This window comes from Spermophilus citellus (assembly GCF_964194105.1).
Source record: "Spermophilus citellus genome assembly, chromosome: 4".
NCBI classification, from domain to species: domain Eukaryota; kingdom Metazoa; phylum Chordata; class Mammalia; order Rodentia; family Sciuridae; genus Spermophilus; species Spermophilus citellus.
Window position 1 is genome coordinate 80795196 of NC_138185.1, and position 14183 is coordinate 80809378.

Sequence of the window (14183 nt, forward strand, 5' to 3'; positions counted from 1 at the left end):
AAGTGTTTCTCGCCAGTCACTGCTTAGGGCTACATGAATGGGAAACAAAACATAGAGTTAGAATGTGAAACTGCTTTACTGTGTCAAGTTTCAAGAAGCTAGCACAAACCGTGTTTGATTTAGAGTTCCAAATACATCTATCAATATAGGAGAAAACAGAGTGTAATGCCAGAGTGGAAACTGTTACTGTAAACGAACGCTTCAACATAGAAGAACGAAATATGAGAACCAAGTGGGCCAAGTGTACTGATCATTACCTGAAAGTATCATCCAGTTTGGGTGAAAAAATATTTGCTGAGATTTCTGGAGACTCGTAATTTTTGGAAGCTTGCAACCCATTTCAATGAAGGTGTTTCTCGCCAGTCACTGCTTGAAGCTACATGAAAAGGAAACAAAACATAGAGTTAGAATGTGAAACTGCTTTACTGTGTCAAGTTTCAAGAAGCTAGCACAAACCGTGTTTGATTTAGAGTTCCAAATACATCTATCAATATAGGAGAAAACAGAGTGAAATGCCAGAGTGGAAGCTGTTAGTGTAAACGAACGCTTCAACATAGAAGAACGAAATTTGGGGAACCAAGAGGGCTTAGTGTACTGATCATTACCTGAAAGTATCATCTAGTTTGGGTGAAAAAATATTTGCTGAGATTTCTGAAGACTCGAAATTTTTGGAAGCTTGCAACCCCTTTCAATGAAAGTGTTTCTCGCCAGTCACTGCTTAGGGCTACATGAAAAGGAAACAAAACATAGAGTTAGAATGTGAAACTGCTTTACTGTGTCAAGTTTCAAGAAGCTAGCACAAACCGTGTTTGATTTAGAGTTCCAAATACATCTATCAATATAGGAGAAAACAGAGTGAAACGCAAAAATTCAAACTGTTACTGGAAACGAACGCTTCAACATAGAAGAACGAAATTTGGGGAACCAAGTGGGCTTAGTGTACTGATCATTACGTGAAAGTATCATGCAGTTTGGGTGAAAAAATATTTGCTGAGATTTCTGGAGACTCGTAATTTTTGGAAGCTTGCAACCCCTTTCAATGAAAGTGTTTCTCGCCAGTCACTGCTTAGGGCTACATGAAAAACAAAAAAAACGTAGAGTTAGAATGTGAAACTGCTTTACTGTGTCAAGTTTCAAGTAGCTAGCAGAAACCGTGTTTGATTTAGAGTTCCAAATACATCTATCAATATAGGAGAAAACAGAGTGAAATGCCAGAGTGGAAACTGTTAGTGTAAACGAACGCTTCAACATAGAAGAACGAAATATGGAGAACCAAGTGGGCCAAGTGTACTGATCATTACCTGAAAGTATCATCCAGTTTGGGTGAAAATATATTTGCTGAGATTTCTGGAGACTAGTAATTTTTGGAAGCTTGCAACCCCTTTCAATGAAAGTGTTTCTCGCCCGTCACTGCTTAGGGCTACAAGAAAAGGAAACAAAACATAGAGTTACAATGTGAAACTGCTTTACTGTGTCAAGTTTCAAGAAGCTAGCACAAACTGTGTTTGATTTAGAGTTCCAAATACATCTATCAATATAGGAGAAAACAGAGTGAAATACCAGAATGGAAACTGTTACTGGAAACGAACGCTTCAACATAGAAGAACGAAATTTGGAGAACCAAGTGGGCTTAGTGTTCTGATCATTACCTGAAACTATCATCCAGTTTGGGTGAAAAAATATTTGCTGAGATTTCTGGAGACTCGTAATTTTTGGAAGCTTGCAACCCCTTTCAATGAAAGTGTTTCTCGCCAGTCACTGCTTAGGGCTACATGAAAAGGAAACAAAACATAGAGTTAGAATGTGAAACTGCTTTACTGTGTCAAGTTTCAAGAAGCTAGCACAAACCGTGTTTGATTTAGAGTTCCAAATACATCTATCAATATAGGAGAAAACAGAGTGAAACGACAAAATTCAAATTGTTACTAGAAACGAACGCTTCAACATAGAAGAACGAAATTTGGAGAACCAAGTGGGCTTAGTGTACTAATCATTACCTGAAAGTATCATCCAGTTTGGGTGAAAAAATATTTGCTGAGATTTCTGGAGACTCGTAATTTTTGGAAGCTTGCAACCCCTTTCAATGAAAGTGTTTCTCGCCAGTCACTGCTTAGGGCTACATGAAAAGGAAACAAAACATATTGTTAGAATGTGAAACTGCATTACTGTGTCAAGTTTCAAGAAGCTAGCACAAACCGTGTTTGATTTAGAGTTCCAAATACATCTATCAATATAGGAGAAAACAGAGTGTAATGCCAGAGTGGAAACTGTTACTGTAAACGAACGCTTCAACATAGAAGAACGAAATATGGAGAACCAAGTGGGCCAAGTGTACTGATCATTACCTGAAAGTATCATCCAGTTTGGGTGAAAAAATATTTGCTGAGATTTCTGGAGACTCGTGATTTTTGGAAGCTTGCAACCCCTTTCAATGAAGGTGTTTCTCGCCAGTCACTGCTTAAAGCTACATGAAAAGGAAACAAAACATAGAGTTAGAATGTGAAACTGCTTTACTGTGTCAAGTTTCAAGAAGCTAGCACAAACCGTGTTTGATTTAGTGTTCCAAATACATCTATCAATATAGGAGAAAAGAGAGTGAAACGACAAAATTCAAACTGTTACTGGAAACGAACGCTTCAACATAGAAGAACGAAATTTAAGGAACCAATTGGGCTTAGTGTACTGATCATTACCTGAAAGTATCATCCAGTTTGGGTGAAAAAATATTTGCTGAGATTTCTGGAGACTCGTAATTTTTGGAAGCTTGCAACCCCTTTCAATGAAAGTGTTTCTCGCCAGTCACTGCTTAAAGCTACATGAAAAGGAAACAAAACATAGAGTTAGAATGTGAAACTGCTTTACTGTGTCAAGTTTCAAGGAGCTAGCACAAAACGTGTTTGATTTAGAGTTCCAAATACATCTATCAATATAGGAGAAAACAGAGTGAAACGCAAAAATTCAAACTGTTACTGGAAACGAACGCTTCAACACAGAAGAACGAAATTTAAGGAACCAAGTGGGCTTAGTGTACTGATCATTACCTGAAAGTATCATCCAGTTTGGGTGAAAAAATATTTGCTGAGATTTCTGGAGACTCGTAATTTTTGGAAGCTTGCAACCCCTTTCAATGAAAGTGTTTCTCGCCAGTCACTGCTTAAAGCTACATGAAAAGGAAACAAAACATAGAGTTACAATGTGAAACTGCTTTACTGGGTCAAGTTTCAAGAAGCTAGCACAAACCGTGTTTGATTTAGAGTTCCAAATACATCTATCAATATAGGAGAAAACAGAGTGAAATGCCAGAGTGGAAACTGTTAGTGGAAACGAACGCTTCAACATAGAAGAACGAAATATGGGGAACCAAGAGGGCTTAGTGTACTGATCATTACCTGAAAGTATCATCTAGTTTGGGTGAAAAAATATTTGCTGAGATTTCTGAAGACTCGTAATTTTTGGAAGCTTGCAACCCCTTTCAATGAAAGTGTTTCTCGCCAGTCACTGCTTAGGGCTACATGAAAAGGAAACAAAACATAGAGTTAGAATGTGAAACTGCTTTACTGTGTCAAGTTTCAAGAAGCTAGCACAAACCGTGTTTGATTTAGAGTTCCAAATACATCTATCAATATAGGAGAAAACAGAGTGAAACGCAAAAATTCAAACTGTTACTGGAAACGAACGCTTCAACATAGAAGAACGAAATTTGGAGAACCAAGTGGGCTTAGTGTACTGATCATTACCTGAAAGTATCATCCAGTTTGGGTGAAAAAATATTTGCTGAGATTTCTGGAGACTCGTAATTTTTGGAAGCTTGCAACCCCTTTCAATGAAAGTGTTTCTCGCCAGTCACTGCTTAGGGCTACATGAAAAGGAAACAAAACTTAGAGTTAGAATGTGAAACTGCTTTACTGTGTCAAGTTTCAAGAAGCTAGCACAAACCGTGTTTGATTTAGAGTTCCAAATACATCTATCAATATAGGAGAAAACAGAGTGAAACGCCAAAATTCTAACTGTTACTGGAAACGAACGCTTCAACATAGAAGAACGAAATTTGGGGAACCAAGTGGGCTTAGTGTACTGATCATTACCTGAAAGTATCATGCAGCTTGGGTGAAAAAATATTTGCTGAGATTTCTGGAGACTCGTAATTTTTGGAAGCTTGCAACCCCTTTCAATGAAAGTGTTTCTCGCCAGTCACTGCTTAGGGCTACATGAAAAGGAAACAAAACATATTGTTAGAATTTGAAACTGCATTACTGTGTCAAGTTTCAAGAAGCTAGCACAAACCGTGTTTGATTTAGAGTTCCAAATACATCTATCAATATAGGAGAAAACAGAGTGTAATGCCAGAGTGGAAACTGTTACTGTAAACGAACGCTTCAACATAGAAGAACGAAATATGGAGAACCAAGTGGGCCAAGTGTACTGATCATTACCTGAAAGTATCATCCAGTTTGGGTGAAAAAATATTTGCTGAGATTTCTGGAGACTCGTGATTTTTGGAAGCTTGCAACCCCTTTCAATGAAGGTGTTTCTCGCCCGTCACTGCTTAGGGCTACAAGAAAAGGAAACAAAACATAATGTTAGAATGTGAAACTGCTTTACTGTGTCAAGTTTCAAGAAGCTAGCACAAACCGTGTTTGATTTAGTGTTCCAAATACATCTATCAATATAGGAGAAAACAGAGTGAAACGACAAAATTCAAACTGTTACTGGAAACGAACGCTTCAACATAGAAGAACGAAATTTGGGGAACCAAGTGGGCTTAGTGTACTGATCATTACCTGAAAGTATCATCCAGTTAGGGTGAAAAAATATTTGCTGAGATTTCTGGAGACTCGTAATTTTTGGAAGCTTGCAACCCCTTTCAATGAAAGTGTTTCTCGCCAGTCACTGCTTAAAGCTACATGAAAAGGAAACAAAACATAGAGTTAGAATGTGAAACTGCTTTACTGTGTCAAGTTTCAAGAAGCTAGCACAAACCGTGTTTGATTTAGAGTTCCAAATACATCTATCAATATAGGAGAAAACAGAGTGAAACGCAAAAATTCAAACTGTTACTGGAAACGAACGCTTCAACATAGAAGAACGAAATTTGGGGAACCAAGTGGGCTTAGTGTACTGATCATTAACTGAAAGTATCATGCAGTTTGGGTGAAAAAATATTTGCTGAGATTTCTGGAGACTCGTAATTTTTGGAAGCTTGCAACCCCTTTCAATGAAAGTATTTCTCGCCAGTCACTGCTTAGGGCTACATGAAAAAGAAACAAAACATAGAGTTAGAATGTGAAACTGCTTTACTGTGTCAAGTTTCAAGAAGCTAGCACAAACCGTGTTTGATTTAGAGTTCCAAATACATCTATCAATATAGGAGAAAACAGAGTGAAATGCCAGAGTGGAAACTGTTAGTGTACACGAACGCTTCAACATAGAAGAACGAAATATGGAGAACCAAGTGGGCCAAGTGTACTGATCATTACCTGAAAGTATCATCCAGTTTGGTTGAAAAAATATTTGCTGAGATTTCTGGAGACTAGTAATTTTTGGAAGCTTGCAACCCCTTTCAATGAAAGTGTTTCTCGCCCGTCACTGCTTAGGGCTACAAGAAAAGGAAACAAAACGTAGAGTTAGAATGTGAAACTGCTTTACTGTGTCAAGTTTCAAGAAGCTAGCACAAACTGTGTTTGATTTAGAGTTCCAAATACATCTATCAATATAGGAGAAAACAGAGTGAAATGCCAGAATGGAAACTGTTACTGGAAACGAACGCTTCAACATAGAAGAACGAAATTTGGAGAACCAAGTGGGCTTAGTGTTCTGATCATTACCTGAAAGTATCATGCAGCTTGGGTGAAAAAATATTTGCTGAGATTTCTGGAGACTCGTAATTTTTGGAAGCTTGCAACCCCTTTCAATGAAAGTGTTTCTCGCCAGTCACTGCTTAGGGCTACATGAAAAGGAAACAAAACATATTGTTAGAATGTGAAACTGCATTACTGTGTCAAGTTTCAAGAAGCTAGCACAAACCGTGTTTGATTTAGAGTTCCAAATACATCTATCAATATAGGAGAAAACAGAGTGTAATGCCAGAGTGGAAACTGTTACTGTAAACGAACGCTTCAACATAGAAGAACGAAATATGGAGAACCAAGTGGGCCAAGTGTACTGATCATTACCTGAAAGTATCATCCAGTTTGGGTGAAAAAATATTTGCTGAGATTTCTGGAGACTCGTGATTTTTGGAAGCTTGCAACCCCTTTCAATGAAGGTGTTTCTCGCCAGTCACTGCTTAAAGCTACATGAAAAGGAAACAAAACATAGAGTTAGAATGTGAAACTGCTTTACTGTGTCAAGTTTCAAGAAGCTAGCACAAACCGTGTTTGATTTAGTGTTCCAAATACATCTATCAATATAGGAGAAAAGAGAGTGAAACGACAAAATTCAAACTGTTACTGGAAACGAACGCTTCAACATAGAAGAACGAAATTTAAGGAACCAATTGGGCTTAGTGTACTGATCATTACCTGAAAGTATCATCCAGTTTGGGTGAAAAAATATTTGCTGAGATTTCTGGAGACTCGTAATTTTTGGAAGCTTGCAACCCCTTTCAATGAAAGTGTTTCTCGCCAGTCACTGCTTAAAGCTACATGAAAAGGAAACAAAACATAGAGTTAGAATGTGATACTGCTTTACTGTGTCAAGTTTCAAGGAGCTAGCACAAAACGTGTTTGATTTAGAGTTCCAAATACATCTATCAATATAGGAGAAAACAGAGTGAAACGCAAAAATTCAAACTGTTACTGGAAACGAACGCTTCAACACAGAAGAACGAAATTTGGGGAACCAAGTGGGCTTAGTGTACTGATCATTACCTGAAAGTATCATGCAGCTTGGGTGAAAAAATATTTGCTGAGATTTTGGAGACTCGTAATTTTTGGAAGCTTGCAACCCCTTTCAATGAAAGTGTTTCTCGCCAGTCACTGCTTAGGGCTACATGAAAAGGAAACAAAACATATTGTTAGAATGTGAAACTGCATTACTGTGTCAAGTTTCAAGAAGCTAGCACAAACCGTGTTTGATTTAGAGTTCCAAATACATCTATCAATATAGGAGAAAACAGAGTGTAATGCCAGAGTGGAAACTGTTACTGTAAACGAACGCTTCAACATAGAAGAACGAAATATGGAGAACCAAGTGGGCCAAGTGTACTGATCATTACCTGAAAGTATCATCCAGTTTGGGTGAAAAAATATTTGCTGAGATTTCTGGAGACTCGTGATTTTTGGAAGCTTGCAACCCCTTTCAATGAAGGTGTTTCTCGCCAGTCACTGCTTAAAGCTACATGAAAAGGAAACAAAACATAGAGTTAGAATGTGAAACTGCTTTACTGTGTCAAGTTTCAAGAAGCTAGCACAAACCGTGTTTGATTTAGTGTTCCAAATACATCTATCAATATAGGAGAAAACAGAGTGAAATGCCAGAATGGAAACTGTTACTGGAAACGAACGCTTCAACATAGAAGAACGAAATTTGGGGAACCAAGAGGGCTTAGTGTACTGATCATTACCTGAAAGTATCATCTAGTTTGGGTGAAAAAATATTTGCTGAGATTTCTGAAGACTCGTAATTTTTGGAAGCTTGCAACCCCTTTCAATGAAAGTGTTTCTCGCCAGTCACTGCTTAGGGCTACATGAAAAGGAAACAAAACATAGAGTTAGAATGTGAAACTGCTTTACTGTGTCAAGTTTCAAGAAGCTAGCACAAACCGTGTTTGATTTAGAGTTCCAAATACATCTATCAATATAGGAGAAAACAGAGTGAAACGCAAAAATTCAAACTGTTACTGGAAACGAACGCTTCAACACAGAAGAACGAAATTTGGGGAACCAAGTGGGCTTAGTGTACTGATCATTACCTGAAAGTATCATGCAGCTTGGGTGAAAAAATATTTGCTGAGATTTCTGGACACTCGTAATTTTTGGAAGCTTGCAACCCCTTTCAATGAAAGTGTTTCTCGCCAGTCACTGCTTAGGGCTACATGAAAAAGAAACAAAACATAGAGTTAGAATGTGAAACTGCTTTACTGTGTCAAGTTTCAAGAAGCTAGCACAAACCGTGTTTGATTTAGAGTTCCAAATACATCTATCAATATAGGAGAAAACAGAGTGAAATGCCAGAGTGGAAACTGTTAGTGTAAACGAACGCTTCAACATAGAAGAACGAAATATGGAGAACCAAGTGGGCCAAGTGTACTGATCATTACCTGAAAGTATCATCCAGTTTGGGTGAAAATATATTTGCTGAGATTTCTGGAGACTAGTAATTTTTGGAAGGTTACAACCCCTTTCAATGAAAGTGTTTCTCGCCCGTCACTGCTTAGGGCTACAAGAAAAGAAAACAAAACATAGAGTTAGAATGTGAAACTGCTTTACTGTGTCAAGTTTCAAGAAGCTAGCACAAACTGTGTTTGATTTAGAGTTCCAAATACATCTATCAATATAGGAGAAAACAGAGTGAAATGCCAGAATGGAAACTGTTACTGGAAACGAACGCTTCAACATAGAAGAACGAAATTTGGAGAACCAAGTGGGCTTAGTGTTCTGATCATTACCTGAATGTATCATGCAGCTTGGGTGAAAAAATATTTGCTGAGATTTCTGGAGACTCGTAATTTTTCGAAGCTTGCAACCCCTTTCAATGAAAGTGTTTCTCGCCAGTCACTGCTTAGGGCTACATGAAAAGGAAACAAAACATAGAGTTAGAATGTGAAACTGCTTTACTCTGTCAAGTTTCAAGAAGCTAGCACAAACCGTGTTTGATTTAGAGTTCCAAATACATCTATCAATATAGGAGAAAACAGAGTGAAATGCCAGAGTGGAAACTGTTAGTGTAAACGAACGCTTCAACATAGAAGAACGAAATTTGGGGAACCAAGAGGGCTTAGTGTACTGATCATTACCTGAAAGTATCATCTAGTTTGGGTGAAAAAATATTTGCTGAGATTTCTGAAGACTCGTAATTTTTGGAAGCTTGCAACCCCTTTCAATGAAAGTGTTTTTCGCCAGTCACTGCTTAGGGCTACATGAAAAGGAAACAAAACATAGAGTTAGAATGTGAAACTGCTTTACTGTGTCAAGTTTCAAGAAGCTAGCACAAACCGTGTTTGATTTAGAGTTCCAAATACATCTATCAATATAGGAGAAAACAGAGTGTAATGCCAGAGTGGAAACTGTTACTGTAAACGAACGCTTCAACATAGAAGAACGAAATATGGAGAACCAAGTGGGCCAAGTGTACTGATCATTACCTGAAAGTATCATCCAGTTTGGGTGAAAAAATATTTGCTGAGATTTCTGGAGACTCGTGATTTTTGGAAGCTTGCAACCCCTTTCAATGAAGGTGTTTCTCGCCAGTCACTGCTTAAAGCTACATGAAAAGGAAACAAAACATAGAGTTAGAATGTGAAACTGCTTTACTGTGTCAAGTTTCAAGAAGCTAGCACAAACCGTGTTTGATTTAGTGTTCCAAATACATCTATCAATATAGGAGAAAACAGAGTGAAACGACAAAATTCAAACTGTTACTGGAAACGAACGCTTCAACATAGAAGAACGAAATTTGGGGAACCAAGTGGGCTTAGTGTACTGATCATTACCTGAAAGTATCATCCAGTTTGGGTGAAAAAATATTTGCTGAGATTTCTGGAGACTCGTAATTTTTGGAAGCTTGCAACCCCTTTCAATGAAAGTGTTTCTCGCCAGTCATTGCTTAAAGCTACATGAAAAGGAAACAAAACGTAGAGTTAGAATGTGAAACTGCTTTACTGTGTCAAGTTTCAAGAAGCTAGCACAAACCATGTTTGATTTAGAGTTCCAAATACATCTATCAATATAGGAGAAAACAGAGTGAAATGCCAGAATGGAAACTGTTACTGGAAACGAACGCTTCAACATAGAAGAATGAAATTTGGAGAACCAAGTGGGCTTAGTGTACTGATCATTACCTGAAAGTATCATCCAGTTTGGGTAAAAAAATATTTGCTGAGATTTCTGGAGACTCGTAATTTTTGGAAGCTTGCAACCCCTTTCAATGAAAGTGTTTCTCGCCAGTCACTGCTTAAAGCTACATGAAAAGGAAACAAAACATAGAGTTACAATGTGAAACTGCTTTACTGTGTCAAGTTTCAAGAAGCTAGCACAAACCGTGTTTGATTTAGAGTTCCAAATACATCTATCAATATAGGAGAAAACAGAGTGAAATGCCAGAGTGGAAACTGTTAGTGGAAACGAACGCTTCAACATAGAAGAACGAAATTTGGGGAACCAAGAGGGCTTAGTGTACTGATCATTACCTGAAAGTATCATCCAGTTTGGGTGAAAAAATATTTGCTGAGATTTCTGAACACTCGTAATTTTTGGAAGCTTGCAACCCCTTTCAATGAAAGTGTTTCTCGCCAGTCACTGCTTAGGGCTACATGAAAAGGAAACAAAACATAGAGTTAGAATGTGAAACTGCTTTACTGTGTCAAGTTTCAAGGAGCTAGCACAAACCGTGTTTGATTTAGAGTTCCAAATACATCTATCAATATAGGAGAAAACAGAGTGAAACGCAAAAATTCAAACTGTTACTGGAAACGAACGCTTCAACATAGAAGAACGAAATTTGGGGAACCAAGTGGGCTTAGTGTACTGATCATTACCTGAAAGTATCATGCAGTTTGGGTGAAAAAATAATGCTGAGATTTCTGGAGACTCGTAATTTTTGGAAGCTTGCAACCCCTTTCAATGAAAGTGTTTCTCGCCAGTCACTGCTTAGGGCTACATGAAAAAGAAACAAAACATAGAGTTAGAATGTGAAACTGCTTTAGTGTTTCAAGTTTCAAGAAGCTAGCACAAACCGTGTTTGATTTAGAGTTCCAAATACATCTATCAATATAGGAGAAAACAGAGTGAAATGCCAGAGTGGAAACTGTTAGTGTAAACGAACGCTTCAACATAGAAGAACGAAATATGGAGAACCAAGTGGGCCAAGTGTACTGATCATTACCTGAAAGTATCATCCAGTTTGGGTGAAAAAAATATTTGCTGAGATTTCTGGAGACTAGTTATTTTTGGAAGCTTGCAACCCCTTTCAATGAAAGTGTTTCTCGCCCGTCACTGCTTAGGGCTACAAGAAAAGGAAACAAAACATAGAGTTAGAATGTGAAACTGCTTTACTGTGTCAAGTTTCAAGAAGCTAGCACAAACCGTGTTTGATTTAGAGTTCCAAATACATCTATTAATATAGGAGAAAACAGAGTGAAATGCCAGAATGGAAACTGTTACTGGAAACGAACGCTTCAACATAGAAGAACAAAATTTGGAGAACCAAGTGGGCTTAGTGTACTAATCATTACCTGAAAGTATCATCCAGTTTGGGTGAAAAAATATTTGCTGAGATTTCCTGAGACTCGTAATTTTTTGAAGCTTGCAACCCCTTTCAATGAAAGTGTTTCTCGCCCTCACTGCTTAAAGCTACATGAAAAGGAAACAAAACATAGAGTTACAATCTGAAACTGCTTTACTGTGTCAAGTTTCAAGAAGCTAGCACAAACCTTGTTTGATTTAGAGTTCCAAATACATCTATCAATATAGGAGAAAAAAGAGTGAAACGCCAAATTCAAACTGTTACTGGAAACGAATGCTTCAACATAGAAGAACGAAATATGGAGAACCAAGTGGGCCAAGTGTACTGATCATTACCTGAAAGTATCATCCAGTTTGGGTGAAAAAATATTTGCTGAGATTTCTGGAGACTCGTGATTTTTGGAAGCTTGCAACCCCTTTCAATGAAGGTGTTTCTCGCCAGTCACTGCTTAAAGCTACATGAAAAGGAAACAAAACATAGAGTTAGAATGTGAAACTGCTTTACTGTGTCAAGTTTCAAGAAGCCAGCACAAACAGTGTTTGATTTAGTGTTCCAAATACATCTATCAATATAGGAGAAAACAGAGTGAAACGACAAAATTCAAACTGTTACTGGAAACGAACGCTTCAACATAGAAGAACCCAATTTGGGAAACCAAGTGGGCTTAGTGTACTGATCATTACCTGAAAGTATCATCCAGTTTGGTTGAAAAAATATTTGCTGAGATTTCTGGAGACTCGTAATTTTTGGAAGCTTGCAACCCCTTTCAATGAAAGTGTTTCTCGCCAGTCACTGCTTAGGGCTACATGAAAAGGAAACAAAACATAGAGTTAGAATGTGAAACTGCTTTACTGTGTCAAGTTTCAAGAAGCAAGCACAAACCGTGTTTGATTTAGAGTTCCAAATACATCTATCAATATAGGAGAAAACAGAGTGAAACGCCAAAATTCTAACTGTTACTGGAAACGAACGCTTCAACATAGAAGAACGAAATTTGGGGAACCAAGTGGGCTTAGTGTACTGATCATTACCTGAAAGTATCATCCAGTTTGGGTGAAAAAATATTTGCTGAGATTTCTGGAGACTCGTAATTTTTGGAAGCTTGCAACCCCTTTCAATGAAAGTGTTTCTCGCCAGTCACTGCTTAAAGCTACATGAAAAGGAAACAAAACATAGAGTTAGAATGTGAAACTGCTTTACTGTGTCAAGTTTCAAGAAGCTAGCACAAACCATGTTTGATTTAGAGTTCCAAATACATCTATCAATATAGGAGAAAACAGAGTGAAATGCCAGAATGGAAACTGTTACTGGAAACGAACGCTTCAACATAGAAGAATGAAATTTGGAGAACCAAGTGGGCTTAGTGTACTGATCATTACCTGAAAGTATCATCCAGTTTGGGTGAAAAAATATTTGCTGAGATTTCTGGAGACTCGTAATTTTTGGAAGCTTGCAACCCCTTTCAATGAAAGTGTTTCTCGCCAGTCACTGCTTAAAGCTACATGAAAAGGAAACAAAACATAGAGTTACAATGTGAAACTGCTTTACTGTGTCAAGATTCAAGAAGCTAGCACAAACCGTGTTTGATTTAGAGTTCCAAATACATCTATCAATATAGGAGAAAACAGAGTGAAATGCCAGAGTGGAAACTGTTAGTGGAAACGAACGCTTCAACATAGAAGAACGAAATTTGGGGAACCAAGAGGGCTTAGTGTACTGATCATTACCTGAAAGTATCATCCAGTTTGGGTGAAAAAACTTTTGCTGAGATTTCTGAAGACTCGTAATTTTTGGAAGCTTGCAACCCCTTTCAATTAAAGTGTTTCTCGCCAGTCACTGCTAGGGCTACATGAAAAGGAAACAAAACATAGAGTTGGAATGTGAAACTGCTTTACTGTGTCAAGTTTCAAGGAGCTAGCACAAACCGTGTTTGATTTAGAGTTCCAAATACATCTATCAATATAGGAGAAAACAGAGTGAAACGCAAAAATTCAAACTGTTACTGGAAATGAACGCTTCAACATAGAAGAACGAAATTTGGGGAACCAAGTGGGCTTAGTGTACTGATCATTACCTGAAAGTATCATGCAGTTTGGGTGAAAAAATATTTGCTGAGATTTCTGGAGACTCGTAATTTTTGGAAGCTTGCAACCCCTTTCAATGAAAGTGTTTCTCGCCAGTCACTGCTTAGGGCTACATGAAAAAGAAACAAAACATAGAGTTAGAATGTGAAACTGCTTTAGTGTTTCAAGTTTCAAGAAGCTAGCACAAACCGTGTTTGATTTAGAGTTCCAAATACATCTATCAATATAGGAGAAAACAGAGTGAAATGCCAGAGTGGAAACTGTTAGTGTAAACGAACGCTTCAACATAGAAGAACGAAATATGGAGAACCAAGTGGGCCAAGTGTACTGATCATTACCTGAAAGTATCATCCAGTTTGGGTGAAAAAAATATTTGCTGAGATTTCTGGAGACTAGTTATTTTTGGAAGCTTGCAACCCCTTTCAATGAAAGTGTTTCTCGCCCGTCACTGCTTAGGGCTACAAGAAAAGGAAACAAAACATAGAGTTAGAATGTGAAACTGCTTTACTGTGTCAAGTTTCAAGAAGCTAGCACAAACCGTGTTTGATTTAGAGTTCCAAATACATCTATTAATATAGGAGAAAACAGAGTGAAATGCCAGAATGGAAACTGTTACTGGAAACGAACGCTTCAACATAGAAGAACGAAATTTGGAGAACCAAGTGGGCTTAGTGTACTAATCATTACCTGAAAGTA